This window comes from Pan paniscus, chromosome 10, assembly GCF_029289425.2.
Source record: "Pan paniscus chromosome 10, NHGRI_mPanPan1-v2.0_pri, whole genome shotgun sequence".
Lineage (NCBI taxonomy): Eukaryota > Metazoa > Chordata > Mammalia > Primates > Hominidae > Pan > Pan paniscus.
Genome location: NC_073259.2, coordinates 36,934,834 through 36,947,726, shown reverse-complemented (window position 1 = coordinate 36,947,726; position 12,893 = coordinate 36,934,834). Strand labels below are relative to the sequence as shown.

Genomic DNA, 12,893 nt, shown 5'->3' with positions numbered 1-12,893 from the left:
ACAATAGAGTTCACACTCCTATGAGAATCTAATGCCACTGCTGATCTGACAGGAGGCTGAGTTCAGGGGGTAATGTTCACTCGCCTGCCGCTTACCTCTTGGACCAGCACTGGTCCATGGCCCAGGGACTGGGGAACCCTGACATACAGAAGAACAAAGATAAAGATGACAACAGAATTCTCTCTCTTTTTTATTTTTGAGATGGAGTTTTGCTCTTGTTGCCCAGGCTGGAGTGCAATGGCGCGATCTCGGCTCACCACAACCTCCGCCTCATTGGAAGCTATTCAAGCCCAAAGACAATGAAGTATCTTTAAAAACTAAAGCCAAGTGTGGTGGCTCATGTCTACAATCCCAGCACTTTGGGAGCCCAGCAGTTCAAGTCTATAGTACACTTTTTTTTTTTTTTTTTTGCTAGAGTCTCGCTCTGTCGCCCAGGCTGGAGTGCAGTGGCACGATTTCGGCTCACCGCAAGCTCCACCTCCTGGGTTCACGCCATTCTCCTGCCTCAGCCTCCGGAGTAGCTGGGACTACAGGCACCTGCCACCACGCCCAGCTAATTTTTTGTATTTTTAGTAGAGACAGGGTTTCACCATGTTAGCCAGTATGGTCTCAATCTCCTGACCTCGTGATCCACCCGCCTTGGCCTCCCAGAGTGCTGGGATTACAGGCATCAGCCACTGCACCAGGCTTTTTTTTTTTTTTTTTTCTTCAGAAGGAGTCTCGCTCTGTCGCCCAGGCTGGAGTGCAATGGTGCGATCTTGGCTCACTGCAACCTCCACCTCCCAGTTTCAAGCAATTCTCCTGCCTCAGCCTCCCCAGTAGCTGGGACTACAGGCACCCACCAATACGCCCGGCTAATTTTGGAATTTTTAGTAGAAACGGGGTTTCATCATATTGGCCAGACTGGTCTATAACTCCTGACCTCAGGTAATCCACCTGCCTTGGCCTCCCAAGTGCTAGGATTACAGGCATAAGCCAGGACACCCAGCCTATAGTACATTTGAACTCGTAGTGCCTGTGAATAGCCACTATACTCCAGCCTGGGCAACACAGCAAGACCTCATCTCTAACAAAATAAAATAAAACAAAATAACATAAAGATTATCCAGTTTGGGGAACAAAAAGAAAAAAGAATGAAGAAAAATGAACAAAGTCTGAGAGACCTGTGGGACACGATCAAGCATACTAACAAATACATACTAGGAGTCCTATGAGAGGAGAAAAAGAGGCAAGAATAATATTTAGTAAAATAATGGCCAAAAGCTCAAATTTGATGAAAATCACTCATCTATACATCCAGGAAGCTCAATAAATTCCAACCAGGAAAAACTCAGAGATCTACACCTAGGCATACAATCAAACTCTTAAAAAACAAAGACAGAGAATCTTGAAAGCAGCACAAGTGTCTTATCACACAAGAGATCCTTGAGATAACACATATTTTTCATCAGAAACCATGGAAGCTAAAATAATGTAAACCAAGCATTCCCAAAATCCAGCAAAACTATCCTTCAAAAACAAAGGAGAAAAAGATATTCCCAGATAAACAGAAAGACATAATTCATCACTAGCAGACCTACTCTACAAGAAATGGCTCTACTCTAGGCTGGGTGTGGTGGCTCATAACTGTAATCCCAACACTTTGGGAGGCCGAGGTGGGCTCCTGAGGTCAGGAGTTTGAGACTAGCCTGGCCAACATGGAAAAATCCCATCTCTACTAAAAATACAAAAAATTAGCCGGGTGTGGTGGCATACACCTGTAATCCCAGCCACTCGAGAAGCTGTTGTGTAAGAATCGCTTGAATCTGGGAGGCGGAGGTTAAAGTGAGCCGAGATCGTGCCACTGCACTCCATCCAGCCTGGGTGACAGAGCAAGAGCCTGTCTCAAAAAAAAAAAAGAAAAGAAATGGCACAGCGGGCGCGGTGGTGGCTCATGCCTGTAATCCCAGCACTTTGGGTGGCTGAGGTGGGCGGATCATTTGAGGTCAGGAGTTCTAGACCAGCCTGGCCAACATGGCGAAACCCCGTCTCTACTGAAAATACAAAAATTAGCCAGGCATGGTGGCATGCACTTGTAGTCCCAGCTACTCGGGAGGCCAAGGCAGGAGAATCACTTGAACCCGGGAGGCGGAAGTTGCAGTGAGTGAACTGAGATGGCGCATGTATACCTTTAATATGTGCAGTTTACTGTATGTCAACTACACTTCAATAAAGGTCTTTTTTTAAAAAGACAGAGAAAGAAAAATAGGACAAATGTATTAATGCTGGCCACTCAATAACTGATATGATAGTACTGCAATTAATGTAATCTGTATATAAGCATTTTAATGCACCAAGAAGGGTCCTATAAGCAACTCTAATAAGGCTTCTTAAAGGTGAAAATACCTGTGAACAGTATCTCAAGCGGGAAGAAATCATGAGATTTCTGTTATCTATATTAATCACCTCTTAAGAAAGAATTCCCTAGTTATACATATTTAACTTATATGGATATTCATGCAAATACATTTTAACTATTTCAAAACATTTTATCTACTTTATAAAAAATTATAAGGCTGGGCGCGGTGGCTCACGCCTGTAAACCCAGCACTTTGGGAGGCCGAGGCGGGTGGATCACAAGGTCAGGAGTTCAAGACCAGCCTGGCCAACATGGTGAAACCCGTCTCTACTAAAAATACAAAAAAAATTAGCTGGGCATGGTGGTGGGTGCCTGTAATCCCAGCATCTAGGGAGGCTGAGGCAGGAGAATCATTTGAACTCAGGAGGCACAGGCTGCTGAGATCGCGCCATTGCACTCCAGCCTGGGCCACAGGGCAAGACTCCGTTTCAAAAAAAATTAAAAAAAATTAGAGCCGGGCACGGTGGCTTACGCCTGTAATCCCAGCACTTTAAGGCTGAGGCGACCAGGTCACCTAAGGTCGGGAGTTCCAGACCAGCCTGACCAACACGGAGAAACGCTGCCTCTATTAAAAATACAAAACTAGCCGGGCGTGGTGATGCATGCCTGTAAACCCAGCAACTCGGGAAGCTGAGGCGGGAGAATCGCTTGAACCCGGGAGCGGAGGTTGCAGTGAGTTGAGATGGCGCCACTGCACTCCAGCCTTGGCAAAAAGAGCAAAACTTCATCTCAAAAAAAAAAAGGTGATCTGCCCACCTCAGCCTCCCAAAGTGCTGGGATTACAGGTGTGAGCCACCTCGCCCGGCACTGAACTCACTCTTGATGCACTCTCTGCATCTCAATTTCTTCATCTACTAAATGGGTACAATAACACTTCCAACACCATGGAGTTGTGTGAGGATTAAATGAGAACAGATGTATAACACTTAATTTGTTGCCTGGAACACAGAAAGTGCTCCATAAATGTTATCTATTATTACCTGAATAAATGCTCAGCCTCCATGAGTCCAGTGCTGGAATGGCATCACATATAAGAAACAAGTCTAACCTCTGGGGGAGGAGGGGAAAAAAAAAACACAAGTTAAAAGCAATTTTAAACCTTAATATATTAGATCCAATTCAAAATCCACAGCAGCACCTGTTAATATCATCTTTCCCAATTTCTTCGGCTCACAATGTTTCCCCTAACACTGCCCCTGCCCTGAACCCTCTATATCCATTCCCACTGTCAATTTACAATTTAAAAAACGCTGCATTTTGTTCCTCTCTACATTAACTCCCTCTTTGTATGAGCAGTTCTTGGCCTACCACTTTCTAACATAAATTAATCACCCAGTCTATTCCCTGAAATTCTTCGGCTCTTTTTTACTCATTAAAAAGAGTAGTAGTCTAGGCCAGGAGCGGTGGCTCACGCCTGTAATCCCAGCACTTTGGGTGGCCGAGGCCGGTGGATCACTTGAGGTCAGGAGTTCAAGACCAGTCTGGTCAACATGGTGAAACCTTGTCTCTACCAAAAATACAAAAAATTAGCCAGGCACGGTGGCATGTGCCTGTAATCCTAGCTGCTGGGGAGGCTGAGGCAGGAGAATCACTTGAACCCGGGAGACGGAGGTTGCAGTGAGCCGAGATCGCACCACTGCACTCCAGCCTGGGGGACAGAGTGAGACTCCGTCTCAAAAAAATAAATAAATAAATAAAAATAAAAAATAAAAAAATAAAAAAGAGTAGTCTAGGCTGGGCACAGTGGCTCACGCCTGTAATCCCAGTACTTTGGGAGGCCCAGGCAGGTGGATCACGAGGTCAGGAGTTCAAGACCAGCCTGGCAAAGATGGTGAAACCCCATCTCTACTGAAAAAACACAAAAATTAGCCAAGTGTGGTGGCGGGAGCCTGTAATCGCAGCTACTCAGAAGGCTGAGCCAGAGAATTGCTTGAACCCAGGAGGCAGAGGGTGCAGTGAGCTGAGATCATGCCACTGCACTCCAGGCTGGGTGACAGAGTGAGACTCTGTCTCAAAAAAAAAAAAAAAAAAGAGTAGTCTAGGCTGGGATTGGTGGCTCACACCTGTAACCCCAGCACTTTACTTTGGGAGGCCAAGGCAGGTGGATCACCTACTGTTAGAAGTTCGAGATCAGCCTGGCCAATATGGTGAAACACCATCTCTACTAAAAATACAAAAAATTAGCTGGGCAAGGTGGCATGTACCTGTAATCTCAGCTACTTGGGAGGCTGAGGGAGGAGAATGGCTTGAACCCAGGAGACAGAAATTGCAGTGAGCCGAGATCACACCATTGCACTCCAGCCTGGGCAGCAAGAGCAAAACTCCATCTCAAAGAAAAAAAAAATCGTCTAGAACTGAGCAAACAAAACTAGGATCTCTCTTAATAGATGAGAAGTAGAAGCGAAAAGAGGCCAGAGGCAGAATTTTATTCTGTGAATATAAGTAGGCATTACAAGTACATAATTTAGTATCTCTTCACCCTAAAAGCAGTAGTTATTATTATTACAAGACCCTGAGGGCTGGCTGTTTAATCTATTTCAGGAGGCCACCATTGGAACCCTTAATATGCCCAAGTCAGTCTGTATTCTTGGAAGCCTTCAAAACACCCAAGCCCTACTGTGTTCTATGCTAAAGTGAGAATATCCCTAACTCACCATTTTGTTTTATATAACCCTGTTCCACAAATACCACATCATGAAAGTCTGCCCTCTTGATATCTTAACAAAGGTTTCTATGAAAAAGTTCTAGTTTTTTTTTATAGCCCCTGCACATCACGGTTTTGACATTAGGAATGTGGAGTAGTTGGCTAAAGTTGCGAAGGAATGGCCAGAGGATATTGCCTTTCCCCTTTTCACCACTAGTGCTGGTCCTAAAACACTCCTCCTGTGGTAAACTTTTTCCCATGTAATACCTTGTTCCCCCCTATGCAAAATATTTACTAGTTTCCTTTCCCCATTGGCACTCAAGCCATTCCCAGATACATCTAATTTTTAAGTGGGCACAGTGGGTTCACACTAAGAGCTTTGTCACACCAAGAGTTCACTCTCTAATTCTGATTAAGAGAATCAAGAGCAACATAATTTTGACTTTCTTGCCCTAATTGTAATCATATCATAATTAAAAGTGAAATACTGTGGGCCGGGCACAGTGGCTCACGCCTATAATCCCAGCACTTTGGGAGGCTAAGGCGGGCGAATCACGAGCTCAGGAGTTCGAGACCAGCCTGGCCAACATGGTGAAACCCCGTCTCTACTAAAAATACAAAAATTAGCTGGACATGGTGGCGGGCACCTGTAATTCCAGCTACTCAGGAGGCTGAAGCAGGAAATCACTTGAAACTGGTGGTGGGGGTGGGCAGGGGAGAGGGGCAGAGGTTGTAATGAGCCGAAATCATGCCACTTCACTCCAGCAGCCTAGGCAAAAGAGCGAGACTCTGCCTCAAAAAAAAAAAAAAGAAAAAGAAAAAGAAATATTTTATTACCTTGTTCGTATCTATACCTGCAATTCTAAACAGTGTCTGACACATGATAAGCACTGAAACAGTTTTCTAATTGTTTGGTGCATTTACAAAGCTAAGACGTTACTTCCTCTGAGGTAAACTTGGGTTTCTTAAGGTGTTTAAAACTTATTTGTATAGCCAATAAAATGGCCAAACTGTCAAAACCTTGTTCTTTTCTTCATTCTAACAATCTGCCTTGTATCCTCAGAAATCTCTCTTCCTTTCTCTCTCTTTTTTTTTTTTTTGAGATGGAGTCTTACTCTGTCACACAGGCTGGAGTGCAGTGGCATGATCTCGGCTCACTGCAACCTCCGCCTCCTGGGTTCAAGCCATTCTCCTGCCTCAACCTCCCAAGTAGGTGGGATTACAGGTGCCCGCCACCATGCCCGGCTAATTTTTGTATTTTTAGTACCGACAAAGTTTCACCATGTTAGTCAGGCTGGTCTCAAACTCCTGACCTCAGGTGATCCGCCCGCCTCAGCCTCCCAAAGTGCTGGGATTAGAGGCGTGAGCCACCGCACCCAGCCCTCTCTTCCTTTCTCAGAAGGTAAAATTTACACTTGGAAAATAAGATGGCAGTCATATCTGGCAGTTAACTGTTCTCTGCCTCTGTGGGGCCCAAATCCAATCTTCTGAGGCAGCAGCAATTGTCAAAGATCTGGCTACCAGCATAGCATTGAAGAGTGCTTCACAGCTTAGAACCATTGAGGCTAAATTGACCCAAGTAGCAAACACCTATAAGAGAATCACTGCTGATAAGACTTCTATGAAGGATTCCAAATGTCTTAAAGATAACTTCACAGGAGTGGAAAGGAGCTGAACTCAGCCATCTGACTACTGAAGCGTTCTATAAACCTTTAGGCCAGGCACGGTGGCTCACACTTGTAATCCCAGCACTTTGGGAGGCCAAGGTGGGTGGATCAGGAGGTCAGGAGTTTGAGACCAGCCTGGCTGGCGTGGTGAAACACTGTCTCTACTAAAAATACAAAAATTAGCGGGGCATGGTGGCGTGCACCTGTAATCCCAGCTTCTCGGGAGACTGAGGCAGCAGAATTGCTTGAACCCGAGAGGTGGAGGTTGCAGCGAGCTGAGATCATGCCACTGCACTTCAGCCTGGGCAACAGAGTGAGACTCTGTCTCAAAAAATAAAATAAAATAAAATAAAGCTTTAATAATGACCCTGTCACCAGAAACACAGACACTTTGTCCTAGCCTTCTAATCAGCTGTATTTAGCAGCCAACATCCATCTTTTGCAATAAAATGCCACCTCTTAGTTCCTATTTCTATCAAATTATCACAGGTTTAGGCAATAGATAAGTCAGAAACTACAGTTAACTTGTCTAGGACCCAAGACAATTAATAAAACTTACTTGGAGAAGCAGCATAGCCTCTAGTCACCTGAAGACAAGTTTTAAAGATCCTAACAACTGGTAACACTTGGGCACACCAAAATGGCTGTAATCTGAAAAACAGCCACATGCCACTTCTAATGGTGTCATTATACTAAAAGTGACCTTCCCCCCTGAAAGTTTTTAAAGTAAGCTAAATCTTGAACAATGACTCCTACTCTTCTCTAAAATAGGAGCTATGACAGCTACCTTAATGGGATGCCCGATAAACTCAGGGCAAGGGGCTCACTGTGCTGACATTCTCACCTCACCTAGGACTTCCACTGATTCATCCTGATGGACTGACAAGTCACTGACTTGCCAAAGAATCTTGTTTATTTCACATATAAAAACACTGTCTACTCCAGTGTGGCGATTCCTCAGGGATCTAGAACTAGAAATACCATTTGACCCAGCCATCCCATTACTGGGTATATACCCAAAGGATTATAAATCATGCTGCTATAAAGACAAATGGACATGTATGTTTATTGCAGCACCATTCACAATAGCAAAGACTTGGAACCAACCCAAATGTCCAACAATGATAGACTGGATTAAGAAAATGTGGCACATATACACCACGGAATACTATGCAGCCATAAAAAATGATGAGTTCATGTCCTTTGTAAGGACATTGATGAAGCTGGAAACCATCATTCTCAGCAAACTATCGCAAGGACAAAACACCAAACACCACATGTTCTCACTCATAGGTGGGAATTGAACAATGAGAACACTTGGACACAGGAAGGGGAACATCACACACCGGGGCCTGTTGTGGGGTGGGAGGAAGGGGGAGGGATAGCATTAGGAGATATACCTAATGTAAATGACAAGTTAATGGGTGCAGCACACCATCATGGCACATGTATACATATGTAACAAACCCGCACGTTGTGCACATGTACCCTAGAACTTAAAGTATAATAAAAATATATATTAAAAAAAAAACAAAAAACACTGTCTACTCAAGACAACTACTATCCAGACACCTTCTGCTCCTGCAACAGAGCCCTTCCCTCTCTGACTTCATGGAGCAACTAGCAACAACAAAATACATATGTATATTTCAGGTCAATATTAGTAACTCTCTATAACTAACAAGCCATAAAGGGCTGGAAACAGAGCCCATAAAAGGACCAGAGTGTTAACCCTCAGAAATTGCCAATTTTTCAAAGAGATCAAAATCACCTGGGGAAGAAACAATAGCTTTTCAGCATTAACAGATGTTTGGTATTATTACGGTAATCTGAAAAATAGTTGCTAAGCTGGGACCTGAAAATATCAGTCCCCAGCCACACCAAATAATCATAGAAATATTTAAGTAAGTAAGCTTTGTTCTAACATGAACTTCAAAAAGAAAGACAAGTCAGGGCAATAAAAACAAGCAGAAAACATCCATTTCATTTAAAAAGAATGAAAGAGAGAAAGGGAAGGAGAAAAAGAGGAATAATAAAGAACTATGCCCATGTTTAACATGGCCACAGTTATGTGTAACAATTCCCATAAAGAAGTGCAGTTCGTCTCAAAAAAAAAAAAGAGTGTAGTTCATTTCCCCACCCCTTGAATATGAGCTGGCCTTGTGACTTGCTTCAACCATCAGAGTGCAGCATGAATGACACTGCGACCACCGAGCCCAGGCCTCAAGAGGCCGTTCAGTTTCCACTCAAAACCTCTTGGAACCTAACCATCATGCAAAGAAGCCAAGCCAGCCTGCAAGAGGCCATACCAACCTAGAGGACAGCTCTAGCCCAATGCTAGACATGTGAATGAGGCTATCCAGGTCCAACCAGCCCCTAGCTAACGTGCCAACTGAACACAAATGAGTGAGCCCAGCCAAAACCATGTGGAATAGAGGCAAACTGTGACAGATGAGTCTTGCTCAAATTGCCAGCCCACTTAAATCATAAACAAAGAATGCAGCTGACCATTGAACAAAATAGATTTATTACGAATGATAAAAATCGAGCTCTCAAGTGAAAATCAGAATTTTGAAAATCATGTAATCACTATGATGAGCTTGACAGTTTCTGAATACTTAAAGACTATTCTGCCAGGCACAGTGGCTCATGCCTGTAATCCCAGAATTTTGGGAGGCCAAGGTAGGTGGATCATTTGGGGTCAGGAGTTCGAGACCAGCCTGGCCAACATGGTGAAACCCCTGCCTCTACTAAAAATACAAAAATTAGCTGGGTGTGGTGGCAGGCACCTGTAGTCCCAGCTACTCAGGAGGCTGAGGCAGGAGATCACTTAGACCCGGGAGGTGGAGGTTGCAGTGAGCCAAGATCGAGCTGCTGCATTCCAGCCTGGGCAACAAAGCAAGACTCTGTGTCAAAAAAATAAAATAAAAAGTGCATGCACAAGCCAGACACAGTGGCTTACACCTGTTATCCCAGCGCTTTGGGAGGCCGTGGCAGGTAGATCTTCTGAAGTCAGGAGTTAGAGACCATCCTGGCCAACATGGTGAAACCCCATCTCTACTAAAAATACAAAAATTAGCCAGACATGGTGACAGGTGCCTGTAATCCCAGCTACTCAGGAGACTGAGGCAGGAGAATCTCCTGAATCCGAGAGGCAGAGGTTGCAGTGAGCTGAAATCCCACCACTGCACTCCAGCCTGGGCAAGAGAGCAAGACTCCATCTCAAAAAAAAAAAAAAAGTGCATACATATCCCACAATACTCTGCATGCATAAACAAAAATAAGGAAATGTTTTTGGAGATAAGAGTCTCACTCTGTCGCCCAGGCTGGAGTGCAGTGACGCCATCTCAGCTCATTGCAACCTCCACCTCCTGGGTTCAAGAAATTCTCATACCTCAGCCTCCCAAATAGCCATGCACCACCATGTCCAGCTAATCTTTATATTTTTAGTAGAGTTGGAGTTTCACCATGTTGGCCAGGCTGGTCTCAAACTCCTGGCCTCCCAGCCTGACCAAAATGGCGAAACCCCATCTTTACTAAAAATACAAAAATTAGCCGGGCGTGGTGGCAGGTGCTTGTAAATCTCAGCTACTCGGGAGGCTGAGGCGGGAGAATCACTTCAACCCGGGAGGCAGAGGCTGCAGTGAGCTGAGATCACAGCACTGTCCTCCAGTCTGGGCAACAGAGCAGGACTCTGTCTCCAAAAAAAAACTCCTGGCCTCAAGTGATCCACCTGCCTTGGCCTCCCAAAATGCTGGGATTACAGACATAAGCTACTGCAGCCAGCCAAAATTAAGGAAATTCTTGATGTATAATACTTAAAAGCTATATTGCTAAGTGAAAAAAGATGCAGAACCATTTTTGTAAAATGGGGGAAAATATACATATACATACTTGCCTTTTTTATGCTTATCAATGCATATGAAGCACAAAAACTGGTAATAATAGTTGCCTCTGGAGAGAGGCATAGGAAGTGACTGGTTTGGGGGTATAAGAGCAAGATGGGGCCAGGCACGGTGGCTCATACCTGTAATCCCAGCACTTTAGGAGGCTGAGGCGGGTGGATCACCTGAGGTTAGGAGTTCGAGACCAGTCTGACCAACATGGTGAAACCTCGTCTCTACTAAAAATACGAAACAATTTGCCGGGTGCCGGTGGCTCACACCTGTAATCCTAGCACTTTGGGAGGCCGAGGTGGGTGGATCACGAAGTCAAGAGATCGAAACCATCCTGGCCAACACCGTGAAATCCCGTATCTACTAAAAATACAAAAATTAGCTGGGCGTGATGGCGCACGCCTGTAATCCCAGCTACTTGGGAGGCTGAGGCAGGCAAATGGCTTGAACCTGGGAGGCGGAGGTTGTAGTGAGCCGAGATCACACCATTGCACTCCAGCCTGGGTGACAAGAGCGAAACTCAGTCTCAAAAAAAAATAAAAAATAAAAAAGAGCAAGATGGGGCCTGGCATGGTGGCTCACACCTGTTACTCCAGCACTTTGGGAGACAGGGGCGGGTGTATTGCTTGAGCTCAGGAATTCGAGACCAGCCTGGGCAACATGGCAAAAACCCGTCTCTTCTAAAAATACCAAAAATTAGCTGAGTGTGGTGGCTCACGCCTGTAGTCCCAGCTCAACTTGTGAGGCTGAGATGGGAGGAGGGAGGATCACCTGAGCCCAGGAGGTGGAGGCTGCAGTGAGCCAAGATGATGCCACTACACTCCAGCCTGGGCGACAGAGTGAGACTCTGTCTCAAAAAAAAAAGGCAGGATGGAAATTCCATTTCATACTTTTTTCTATCCTTAAAACTTTGAACCATATAAATGTAATACCAATTCAAACAGTAAATCCAAAAATGTATAAGAATTCTCATTTTACATAAGGAACAACTTCTCATATTTTCTCTAGTCTCAAAAAATATCCATCCCATGTGCTTACTTTGGCAGCACATATACTAAAAATAAAAAATAAAAATAAAATTAAAAAAAAAAAAGTCCACTCCTAATTTTTTTTTTTTTTTTTTTTTTTGAGATGGAGTTTTGCTCTTGTTGCCCAGGCTGGAGTGCAATGGCACGACCTTGGCTCACCACAACCTCTGCCTCCCGGGTTCAAGCGATTCTCCTGCCTCATCCTCCCGAGTAGCTGCGATTACAGGCATGCGCCACAACGCCCAGCTAATTTTGTATTTTTAGTAGAGATGGGGTTTCTCCATGTTGGTCAGGCTGGTCTCGAACTCCCAACCTCAGGTGATCCGCCCGCCTCGGCCTCCCAAAGTGCTAGGATTACAGGCGTGAGCCACCGCGCCTGGCCATCCATTCCTAATTTTTAACTATAGGTTCAGCGCTACCTAAACAAGGTATCTAGCCAGGCACAGTGGCTCACGCCTGTAATCCCAGCACTTTGGGAGGCCGAGGAGGGCAGATCACGAGGTCAAGAGATCGAGACCATCCTGGCCAACATGGTGAAACCTCGTCTCTATTAAAAATAAAATAAAAAAAAATTAAATGGGCATGGTGGCGTGCGCCTGTAGTCCCAGCTACTCAAGAGGCTGAAACAGAATCACTTGAACCCAGGAGGTGGAGGTTGCAGTGAGCCGAGATTGTGCCACTGCACTCCAGCCTGGCACCAGAGCGAGACTCTGTCTCAAAACAAAAACAAACAAACAAAAAAAAACAAGGTATCTAGGCCAGGCATGTTGGCTCACACCTGTAATCCCCGTACTTTGAGGCTGAGGCAGGAGGATCACTTGAACGCAGGAGTTCAATACCGGCTTGAAAAACATAATGAGACCCCATCTGTATTTGTAAAATACAGATTTTACAAAAAAATAAAAATTAAAAAAAAAACAAGATATCTATAATTAATATGAGACAAAGATACCCACCCACTATGAAACCTTTGAATCGTTAAGTAGGTTAACTAATGATTCTGGGGTAGGGTCAGAATTTTCATCTTTTACATTATATACTTTTTTCCTTTCTTTCTCTTTTTTCAAGACAGGGTCTCACTCTGTTGCCCCAGCTAGAGTACAGTGACATGATCATAGCTCACTGTAACCTCAACCTCCTGGGCTCGAGTAATCTTCCCACCTCAGCCTCCCAAGCAGCTAGGACTACAGGTATGTGTCACAGCACACTCAAGTAATTTAAAAAATTTTTTGTAGAAATGCGGGTCTCACTGTGTTGACT

General features: G+C 44.6%; 1 protein-coding gene across 27 annotated transcripts in view; it reads right to left on the bottom strand.

Annotated features, from left to right (window-relative positions):
- The window catches only part of R3HDM2 (R3H domain containing 2), a 177,596-nt gene that overhangs the window by 138,929 nt on the left and 25,774 nt on the right, over nt 1–12,893 (bottom strand). For 21 of the 27 annotated variants that reach the window (XM_057299412.1, XM_034935602.3, XM_034935611.3 and 18 more), the window contains one exon: nt 3,379–3,448. The exons of 4 other annotated variants lie outside the window; for them this stretch is intronic. The gene's annotated coding sequence lies outside the window, so the exon portion shown is untranslated. Of the gene's footprint in view, nt 1–3,378; nt 3,449–5,689; nt 5,895–12,893 lie in introns of those variants that run through there. 2 more of the 27 variants (XM_063593393.1, XM_063593394.1) reach the window with 2 other exon arrangements.